We start from the raw sequence: 10,397 nt of genomic DNA on the forward strand, positions 1-10,397 counted from the left end.
ATATATATAATTATAGTCTCTTTAGCCTATATGTGGCTTATATTTTAATGGCACTTACAATTTTATTTAATAAAAATATTCCATTTTAATATAGCTAATGACTTTGGTTTGTGCTCTACTTCAGGCATTTTCTCTATCTTTACATAATAAAAATATCCTCCTGTATTTTCTTCTGTTTTTAAATCTTTCCATATCACATTTACGTGTTAATGTTTATGGTGTGAGGTGGTGTGGTAGATTTCTTAAATGGCCACAAATTCTTCTCTTTCAACACCTGCCAAACCTTCAACCTGGTCCGGCCACTCTGCCTGCTCACTGAGCCATTGTCCAGTCTCCCTGGCAGCTCCTGGACTTAGGGGATGCCTTTGCCAAGGTTCTGTCTCCGTCTGGGGCTTCCCATAGAAGACCCTGCCCTAGAGACTTAATGTAAAGGAGCTCAATGCGAAAGAAATGGGGAAGCAGCATCCCTTTCTCAGGACCCCCAGTCTTCTCACAATAAGGAAAGCTCCTGTGGGTCCATGCTCTGCCACCTGCTATCTATTTAATTTTTAGACATGAGATTTCCTCCTCGTTTTATTTTCTGTCTTTTTAAAATTTAACGTGTATGTTTTAGGTATACAACGTGATATATGTAGTAAAATAATTACTATAAGCAGAACAAATTAACATATCCATGACATCACAGTTACCCATTTTTCCCCTCTGTGGAAGCATTAGATATAAGCTTCACATTTAGCCAAACTCCTGAGAGCAATGCACTGTTATTAACTGTCATCCTCAAGCTGTGCAGTGGATCTTCGAACTCCTGAGTTCAGTGCATTGTTATTAACTGTAGTGCTACTGATGTACACTAGAACTTCCAGCTCCTGAGAGCAATGCACCGTTATTAACTGTAGTCCTCATGCTGTACAAGAGATCCTCCAACTCCCGAGTGCAGTGCTCTGTTATTAAGTGTAGTCCTATTGCTGTACACTGGATCCTCCAACTCCCGAGTGCAATGCAATGTTATTAACTGTAATCCTATTGCTGTACTCTAGACCTTCCAAGTACTGAGTGCAATGCTCTGTTATTAACTGCAGTCCTATTGCTGCACACTGGGTCTTCCAACTCCTGGGTGTAATGCACTGTTATTAACTGTATTCCTACTGCTGTACAGGGATCGCTTAACCTCTTTGTCCTGCACATTTGCTACTTTGTATCCTTTGACCCATATGTCACTATTTTCTTCCTTTCACCGGAGGCTGGTGAAACCTTTTAAATACATTACAGCTGAATCACTCATCTCAGGTCCCTTGACTAATCCAGCACCACTTCTTGCCTCTGCTGCTGTGGCTGTAGCCTCAGACAGATGCCTGTCCCTCCACCCATGCCCAGGCCACACAGTGGCCAGCGGGACTCTGGAGAAGATGGGCCTCATCCTCCTCAGCACTCACAGGTCCCCGACCACCGCACAGGAGGAGACCCAATCTTTCGGTGGCTGCAGGCTCCGTGGGACCTGTCTCCTGCCTCTCCTCCTCCCCTGCCTGAACACAGCCCCTGCCAGCAGCACCTCCCTGCCCTCTGCCCTTCAGAGTTCTCATGAGCATGCCCTGCACCTCGCTATCCTCTTTTTGGGTGGAGTGGTCTGTCTCCCACACTTGAATGTAGGTTCAAAGACGGCAAGGTTCTGGCTGTTCCCTGGTTTGTTCCCAGTCAGCAATACCGTGTGGCACCGACTAGGTGCTCAGAAATCTTTGTTGAATGCTTAATAAGTGATTTGTTCAACTTCAGATAATAGAACCAAATTATGAGAAAACGAGACGAGAAAGATGACCCCAGCATAGAAAAGAAAGAGCCCCATGTGCTGGGCCTTCTCCAGTCACCCACCCGCCCCTCTGTGGCCCCAGATATTTGCAGCCCTACATTGTGGCTTAGTTCACTCAGCACAAAGCCCATGGTGGTGGGTAGGATGGAGGGATCAGCCTCCAGGGGAGGCAAGAGGGAGTGGTTTACGCCTCTGACGTCCACCCGTGAACCATGAAAAAGAGGGCTCTTGCTTCTCCCCCCCAGCTGGCTGAGAAGCACGGGCCCGTGTACTCACTGCATCTGGGCTCCAGCGTGTGGTCATGCTCCATGGGTACCAACCCTTGAAGGACGTCCTCTGTGGCCAGGCCGTCGACTTCGGAGGCAAAGGGAGATTCCCAATCTTAGCTGACATCCTCAAAGGATAGTTTGTCTCCAGCCTCAGCACTCCTCAGTTGGGCCTCAGATTTTTCAGTTTTCTGTTGCAAACAGCCCTTCCTGTGTGGCTGGAGCATGTGGTGCTAGGCACTAACTCCAGACTCTGAGTCATCACTACCCTGGCATAGCCCAGCCAACCGGCACTGTGCCTCTGTTCACTCAGATCCACCAGCTCTTTCTCTCTTGTGCCCTTCCATTCGTTTTTTCTGAACATGCCAATTTGCCTGGCTTTTTGAGGGCAAAAGAGGCCAGCTGCAAGGGTGCAGTGTATGGTTGTGATGTAGGGAGAAGAACGTGAGGGGGTGTCGCTCCGACAGGCTCCATCTTACCCTTGCTCATTTACACTTGTGGTTTGTGCAAGTTACTTGCACTTTCTGAAGTCTCATATTCATCTTTAAAGAAAGATTAACATGTCCACTCTCCACAGAGTTGTGCTAAGCGAATGGTAGATACTCTATTGATTTGGTTGTGGATGAAATCTGTTGGATTGATTTGACAACTTCAAGTAGCCTCGTTAGCCCCTGCACTGGACAAGGAAAGAAAGGAGTGGACACTCAGATATGCTCTCTCAGTGCCCGCACCCCCCCACCCCCATACTGCCTTGCAGATTTTTACTTCAAGCGCAATCTTAGTGATGCTATTGGGGAAAGCATGGATATGTTCTGAGTGCTCTCATACATCTTCCCTCATGCCCAGCTGCTAGGTGGGTGAGCACAGGGTTCAAAACCAACTTCACTGCTGCTAAATTTTACAGTGTCTGAAGGGCTGGTGGGCAATATGTGCCCATGTTGCTGTCTTATAAGGAACCATGGTTTTTATTCCCCGAGGATGCTCTTAGAACATTCTCTTAGCTGTTCTGACATTTCATCAGTGTGTGTCCGAGGTGTGATTGACATTTGGCATTTGCTTAAAATCTGACAACTCCTGTCTCTTTAACTTGAAGAAATTTTCTCCTGTTATACTGTGATTTTTTCTCAAATTGTCTCTATTCTCTGCTTCTAGAATTACTATAGGGAGGATATTCAATCCATGCTCTTTTTCTGCCTTTAACTCTCACTCATGCATAAACACCTTCATGTGCTCCCTCTTTCTCCCATGTCACCCCATCTTTACTTCTCTATTAGGGGAAATGTCCTTCACTTTGTCTTTTAGATCACCAGCTTAGTGTTAAGCCTTGTTGCCTCTGTTCCATTTTACTCACCAGTCAGCTTTCATAAACCTTTTCTGAAGTATAAAAGGTAATCAGAAAAGTGCAGAAGCCATAAGTGTACAACTCAATGGATGATCACTAATGAACACACGCGTGTAACCACTACTTAGATCAAGGAACAGAAGTCTCCTCTTGCCTCTTCATAGGTGCCAAATATTCTGACATCTAACACCACAGTTTAATTTTCCCTGGGTTTGAACTGTACTTAAAGAGAATTAAACAGTGGGCACTCCTTAGGATCTGGCCTCAGTGCAAAAGTGTGTCTGTGAGATTCATCCACGTTGTACATAGGCGTGACACATTCGTTTTCATTACTGTATAATATTCTACTCAATGGACATTACTTCTCTATTTGACTATTGATTGGTATTTGGATTGTTTTCAGTTTGATTATGACCAGTAATGTTGCTGGGAATGCATTTAAACACATGTCCTCCTGTTGGGCCGTGTCTGCTAAGGCAGAAGACACAAATATCCTTGGGCCAGTAATGTTATCCCCAGGTCTATCTCAGACACAAATGAACACATAAGCCCCCATGAAATACTGGAATCATTTTCCTTCTACCTAAAATACAACCTTTAAGAGCACATATTTTGTGCTGTTTTTCTGCTGACAAAGTTAGTGATACTTCTTGCCTCCAAATGCCTTAAGTTCACTGTAATTTCTAAAGAAATTTTCAGTAATATAGAATCCTAGATTAGTGATTATTTTCTATCAAGCATGTGAAGATATTTCCTTTTTCTGAGTTCTGGTTTCTATTGTTTCTGTCACAAAATCATAGTAAATCTTATTGCCGCCCTCTTGAAGGTGATTTGTATATTTTCTTCCCTGGATGCTTTTATCTCTTTATTTTTTTATTCTCGTTAGTTTTCACGTGAGTTGCCTAAATTTGATTTTATTTGTATTTATCTAGTTGCTTCATTAAAGAAAATAAGTGTTGATTTGCAAAAATTCAGTCATTATCCTGTCCAGTATTGCTTCTGCCATATTTCCTCTCTCCTCTCCTTCTGGAACTTCAACTACACATGTCCAGTCTTTTCACTCTATCCCAAATATTTCTTATGTTCTTTTGGAATTTTAACTTTTATTGTTTGGCCTAGGTATTTTTGTCTTATCTTTCAGTTCACTAATTCTCTCTTCAGCTGTGTATAATTCATGGAATTTTAAATTTCATTATTCTGTGTTTTAGTTTGAGATGTTTTGAACATAGTAATCACTGTTATTTTAAAGTCCGTGACTGATGTCACCACTGCATCGATTCTCAATGAGTCTGTTTTTATAATCCATGTGTTCTTGGTTAGGGCCATGTAGTACTATCTCTTTGAAGGTCTGCTAATTTTTTTGTTAGGTTCTAGATGCCTCATCTGAAAAAAATTACGGATATAATTTGAGGCTCTAATAATGTTACCTTCTTACAGAGAGGATTTGCTTTTCCCTCAGGCAGCCTTAGGCGTCAGCACCCCATGACCACTCCAAGCTGTTCAGAGACTCCAAGCTGTTCAGAGGATTTGAAGCAGGGCTGTGGTCCCTGTGGGGGCTGGTCGGGTTCCTGTTCACCTCACTCCGAGGATGTAGCCCTGAACACTTAACAGAGACCTTCCTCCTTGAACACCTCTGATTCCTGGTTTTGTTCCCGAGACCTCTGAAATTGCTGATAGCTCTGCTGAGATTTTCTCTCTCATCTGTGCTTTTTTGAATCACCAAATGCTTCATGGAAAGTGTCCCTACAACTCCTCATTCCCTTGGTAGCCTTTCAATGCTTTCATACAGGTTCTTACATACATTGCATGCAGCGTTTCCACCTTATCTTAGCAGAAGAGTTACTCTGAATCACCTAGTCCATCATTGCCAGAAATAGAAGAGAGGCAATCCAATTTTTAACTTTTAAAAAATCTTCTCTATGAGTTCCTTCTTTTTATTTTGCTGTGGTCCTAAGATCCTGTTAAATCAGTCTGAGGATATTACAGTATTCTCACTGTTGGGAATAACGTTCAAAATCCTAGGGAAATTGAACACTCAAGCAAAGGATTCTTAGCAAAGCCATTTTACTTCTGCACAGAGGGGCGCCTCCTTGGCCAGTCACCACGAGAGCACACCTGAACAGAGGGGCACACGAGCCTTTATCCCTGATGCAAATCCTCCCCTGTGCCCTTTCCCCATTGGCCGGGGTTGGGTCATGCAATCTAAATTAATCCTGGTTGGCTAAACATTTTAATTTTTTTTAGGTAAGGTGGGTACATAAAAGAAAGTGGAGAGGAAAGGGGAAGGGGTGTCTGTCATGAGCTAGAAAGTTAGTCCTCTTTCTAAATAAGGAAAGGAATGTAAGCTGGTACTGATAACACCTAGTACTGTGGCATGCCTGGACATCTAACAAGGCAAAAAGGAAAAAAAAGGAGAAAAATGACAAAGGGGGTGGTACTATGAATTAAAGAATAAAAGATTGATCAGATTATTTGAAGAGAAACCTCATCGTATCCCACATCCCCTTATCAGTGGGGAATGTGTTCCAAGTCCCCCAGGGGATGTCTGAAATCATCGATAGTACTAAACCTGCATATACTATGTTTTTTTCCCTACACACAAATACGTATGATTAAATTTAATGTATAAGTTAGACAGGAAGAGAATATGCTGGATATTGTTATAGTTGTTTTATTATATTAGTTATTGTTAATCTCTTACTGTTTATTCCTTGAGTCCATTCTTGAGTAGAATAAGGGTGACTTGAACACAAGCACTGCAACAGTTGATCTGATAACTGAGACAGCTACTGAAGGACTGACAGGCAGAAGTGTGTGCAACAGGGATATGCTGGACAACAGTTACATCCTGGGTGAGGTGCAGCAGGAGGGCAGGAGATTTCATCACAGTACTCAGAACAACATGCCACTTAAAACTTATGAATTGTTTATTTCTGGAATTTTCTAATTAATATTTTCAGACTGTGGTGTACCACGGGTAACTGGAACCCTGGAAAGTAAAACCAAGGAAACTGAACCCATGGATAAGGGGGACCACTGTAATTTGAAATCTTTCAGTGATGTGAATTACCTCCTTTTCCCCCATTGATTGACATGCGTAGCTGATGCAAGGTTTGTCTGCAGTTGTGCAAGTCTGTTTTGCCAACAATCTCAAGTGAGGATAGCAGACTTTACTTCTGATTCGTCCAGCTGGATGTGGGCTTCTCTTCCTGGAGGCTCTCCTGTAGAATGCAGGGGAAGAGTAAGAATTCCTGCCTGGAAGCTCCTCTGGATCGAGTCAGGATGGGTCTGAGGGTGAAGTCCTTTCCTCAAACTCCGTCCAGGGCAGATCATTTCTCCCCTCAGCTCTCTTGGGATCTGATGTTGAAATTCTAGATCCCAGGCCAGTCACGGTAGCACATGCCTGTAGTCCCAGCACTTTGGGAAGCTGAGGACAGATCACTCAAGCCCAATAGTTTGACACCAGCCTGGGCAACATGGAGAAACTCCATCTCTACCAAAAATGCAACAAACAAACCAACAAAAACCAATACTCTAGCCAGGCATTATGGTACATGCCTGTAGTCTCAGCTACTTGGGAGGCTGAGGTGAGAGGATCACCTGAGCCCAGGAAGTAGAGGCTGCAGTGAGCTGTGATTGCATCATGGCACTCCAGCCCTGGTGACAGAATGCGACCCTGTCATGGGAAAAAAAAAAAAGAAAGAAAGAAAGAAAAGGAAATTCTAGATCTCTCCAGCTGTTTTCCCCCAGCTTCAACATCCTCTTGAGCACTCTCTGTGGATAAGACTGAACTTTTTAAAACTAACTTTCCTGCTTTAGTCTGAGAGTAAATGGTGCTGGTTGGTCTGTGGAAGAGGAAAGTTCTTAAGAGCTGCAGGCAGCCCCTGTAGTATCAAGTCCCTGTCAAACGCCTGTGGTCCTCCTTCTCTAGCCTTTTGTACCTACCTTTTGCTTAGTGGATGACAGAGCTCCTATCATTTGCTTCTTACTCCAGGCCTCGTGTTGGTCCATGGAGAGTGGTGGAAGCAGATGCGACTCTTTACTCTCCTGATCCTGCACAACTTTGGGACCGGGAGGAGGAGCATTAAGGAGCATGTCCAGGAGGAAGTCCAGCACCTGGTGGAGTCCCTCACCAAGACAAAGAACTGGTTTGCAATTAGTGCCTACTGCACAGTTGGGTGGGGAGTTACATTCACTGCTCCTGCTCTTTTCCTTGGCTGGTGACAACCCTACTGGAAATAATTTCCCTCTTTTCTGTTATGGAAGTATAAACTATTTATGGTAATTTTGATTTAAAGGGAACAGTAGATGGGACATGTGTATGTCAAAGTTTTCCTTGATTTTTTAATGACTTTCTCACCAGCTCTGACCCCATCTTGTCCTCGCTTGTGCTTCCTGCAACTTGATCTGCTCCATCATCTTCTATGAGCACTTTGACTATGAAGATGAAGATTTGCTCTACCTGATTAGGTTGTTGTCTGAAAATTTTTCAATATTGAACTCTTCCTGGACCCAGGTAAAGCCATGACTGTGTCTGGCTGTTGGATTAACCAAATGTTCGTGCCAAGGGTCAGTCCAAGTGCAGAGCCCCACCTTGGGAAGTGGGGAGACGGGCAGAGCCCAGCACACCAGAGGAGATGGAGTGGCAGATGTGGAGAAGCGACAGGTTTACTTACTTAATGCAGCTGAAATTCATGGAAGGATGTTAATTCTCTCCTCTGTCAGCTTGCCTCTTCTAAAGTGCTGACAAGCTCCCCTTGCTCTTTTTAAGGTGCAAGGCAGCCCTGCCTTAAGATCCCTGCAGCACAGCCAGTGAGTTGCTTTACATAATAGGAAAATGCAGCTAGAAACCATAGTAGGGGCTGGGGAGAGCATGTTCCCCTTTAGCACAGAGATGCCTTTAATATTACACAATATTACACTTTTCTCATCCTGGTTGACAGAAGGGAGAGTATTGTAAGAGTATTTCTTTCACAGCTCTACAATTTCTGGCCTTGGTTCATTCACTATCTCCTTGGAAGTAGCCACAACCTTTTTTTTTTTTTTTTTTTAATTCTAAACTTTTTATTGGCCTCCTGCTCCCCAAAGGGTACCCTGCTTCTGCTGGCTTAATGCCTCAGAACTTTGGTGTCACTGGTCTCAGACACCACTTTGCCATCCACTATCCGGCGGGTGGTGGTCTTTTGGATGGTTTGCGTGGAGTTGCTGCTGTCCAAGCCATCACCAAGATTGAATTCCTCGCCATCTTCCGGCAGGCGGCAGTCGGTGGCGATCTCAGCTTCCAGCTTGACTTTGATGTTCAGCACGGCTTCTTACTGCTGGGCCTGGCACTGTCCCTCTGCCCGGGTCTGTGCCAGCTCTGACTCCAGGTGCAGCAGGATCCTATTGAGCTTCTCCATCTGTAGGGTGTAGCGGGCCTCCACCTCCCTCAGGCTGTTCTCCAAGCTGGCCTTCAGAGTTCTCGTGGAGTCCAGGTCAGTCTCCAAGGACTGGACTCTATGTCTCAGCTCTGTGTGCGTCGTCTCAGCAGCTCCAACCTCGGCGGACTGTGGTGACCACTGTGGTCCTCTCCTCAATCTGCTGAGAACAGTACTTGTCCAGCTCCTCTCAGTTATTCTGAGCCAGCTCGTCATATTGGGCCTGGATGTCTGCCATGATCTTGGCGAGGTCCTGAGATTTGGGGGCATCTACCTCCATGGTCAACCGAGAGCTGGCAATCTGGGCTTGTAGGCCTTTTACTTCCTCTTTGTGGTTCTTCTTCATGAAGAGCTGCTCCTCCTTGAGAGCCTCGATCTCTGTCTCCAGCTGCAGTCGAGTGACATTGGTGTCATCAATGACCTTGCGGAGCCCATGGATGTCGTTCTCCACAGACTGGCGCATGACCAGCTCTGTCTCATACTTTACTCTAAAGTCAGCAGCAGCAAGACGGGCATTGCCAATCTGCAGAATGATGCGGCCATTGTCCACAGTATTTGCAAAGATCTGAGCCCTCAGGTCCTCAATGATCTGGAAGTAATCGCTCCAGTCTCTGACCTAGTGTCCCTTCTTCTCCAAGTGCTCCCGGATTTTGCTCTCCAGCCTGTGGTTCTCGGTCTCCAGGCTTCTCACTCTGTCCAGGTAAGAGGCTAGTGGTCGTTCAGGCTTTGCATGGTGTCCTTCTCATTCTGGATGCCTCCCATTCCTGCCAGACCCCTGGCCATCCCTGAGGCCAGGCCCCCGAACCCCATGCTGCCCCAGAAGCTGGTGGTGCGGGACACGGAGATCCGGGAACCAGAGGCCCCGGCGCCTACATAGACGCTGGCCGTGCTGCTGACCAGCCGGGCACAGTAACTGGGCGCCTGGACAGAGCCCAGGGACTGGTGGTTGGTAGAGAAGGTGGAGCGAGTGGTGAAGTTCATGCTGTGTGGGAGGAAGGCAAGACGACAGGACTCAGGCTTTCCCGACGACAGCCATAATCTTTTTTAAAATGTTCAGAAAATAAAAATTTTAATTTTGGAGAGAGTGAAGGAGCATCAGGGGACTCGGGACCCTGAGAGCCCCGGGGATTATATCGACTGCTTTCTCAGTGACATGGAGGAGGTGGGTGTAAGCGGACAACACTGTCCTCACCAGGGATCTGGCTGTGCCATTCTCAGTATAAGTGTCCCCACAGCACCAGGACAGAAGAAGACGCTGCTCTCACACCTCTGCAGAGAGCAGCCAGCACACGCACACTTAACATGAATTATATTCTGTGTTCACCAGTCTTCTACGTAGAATCCCTTCTGGCCTTGAAACTGTTCGTTTTACTACCATTGGACCTCTAAATGGAGTGTTTTACCTTTTTCATTAACTGGCTCATTAAACACATGTTTACTGAGCACCTGCTAGGCAAATCGATCATGACAGAGACTCTGTGTGCCCCCAAAGAGCTCACAATCCATTAGTGAAGATGAAGCGTAAGCTGCCTGATGTGTAAACTGTCTCTTTCCCTAACACCCAGACA

The 10,397-nt window shown here is 45.4% G+C and overlaps 1 pseudogene; it reads right to left on the reverse strand.

Annotated features, from left to right (window-relative positions):
* Positions 1-8,473: 8,473 nt before the first annotated feature.
* Positions 8,474-9,810, reverse strand: LOC102138580 (keratin, type I cytoskeletal 18 pseudogene; annotated as a pseudogene).
* Positions 9,811-10,397: the final 587 nt, after the last annotated feature.

This window comes from Macaca fascicularis, chromosome 9 (assembly GCF_037993035.2).
Source record: "Macaca fascicularis isolate 582-1 chromosome 9, T2T-MFA8v1.1".
Lineage (NCBI taxonomy): Eukaryota > Metazoa > Chordata > Mammalia > Primates > Cercopithecidae > Macaca > Macaca fascicularis.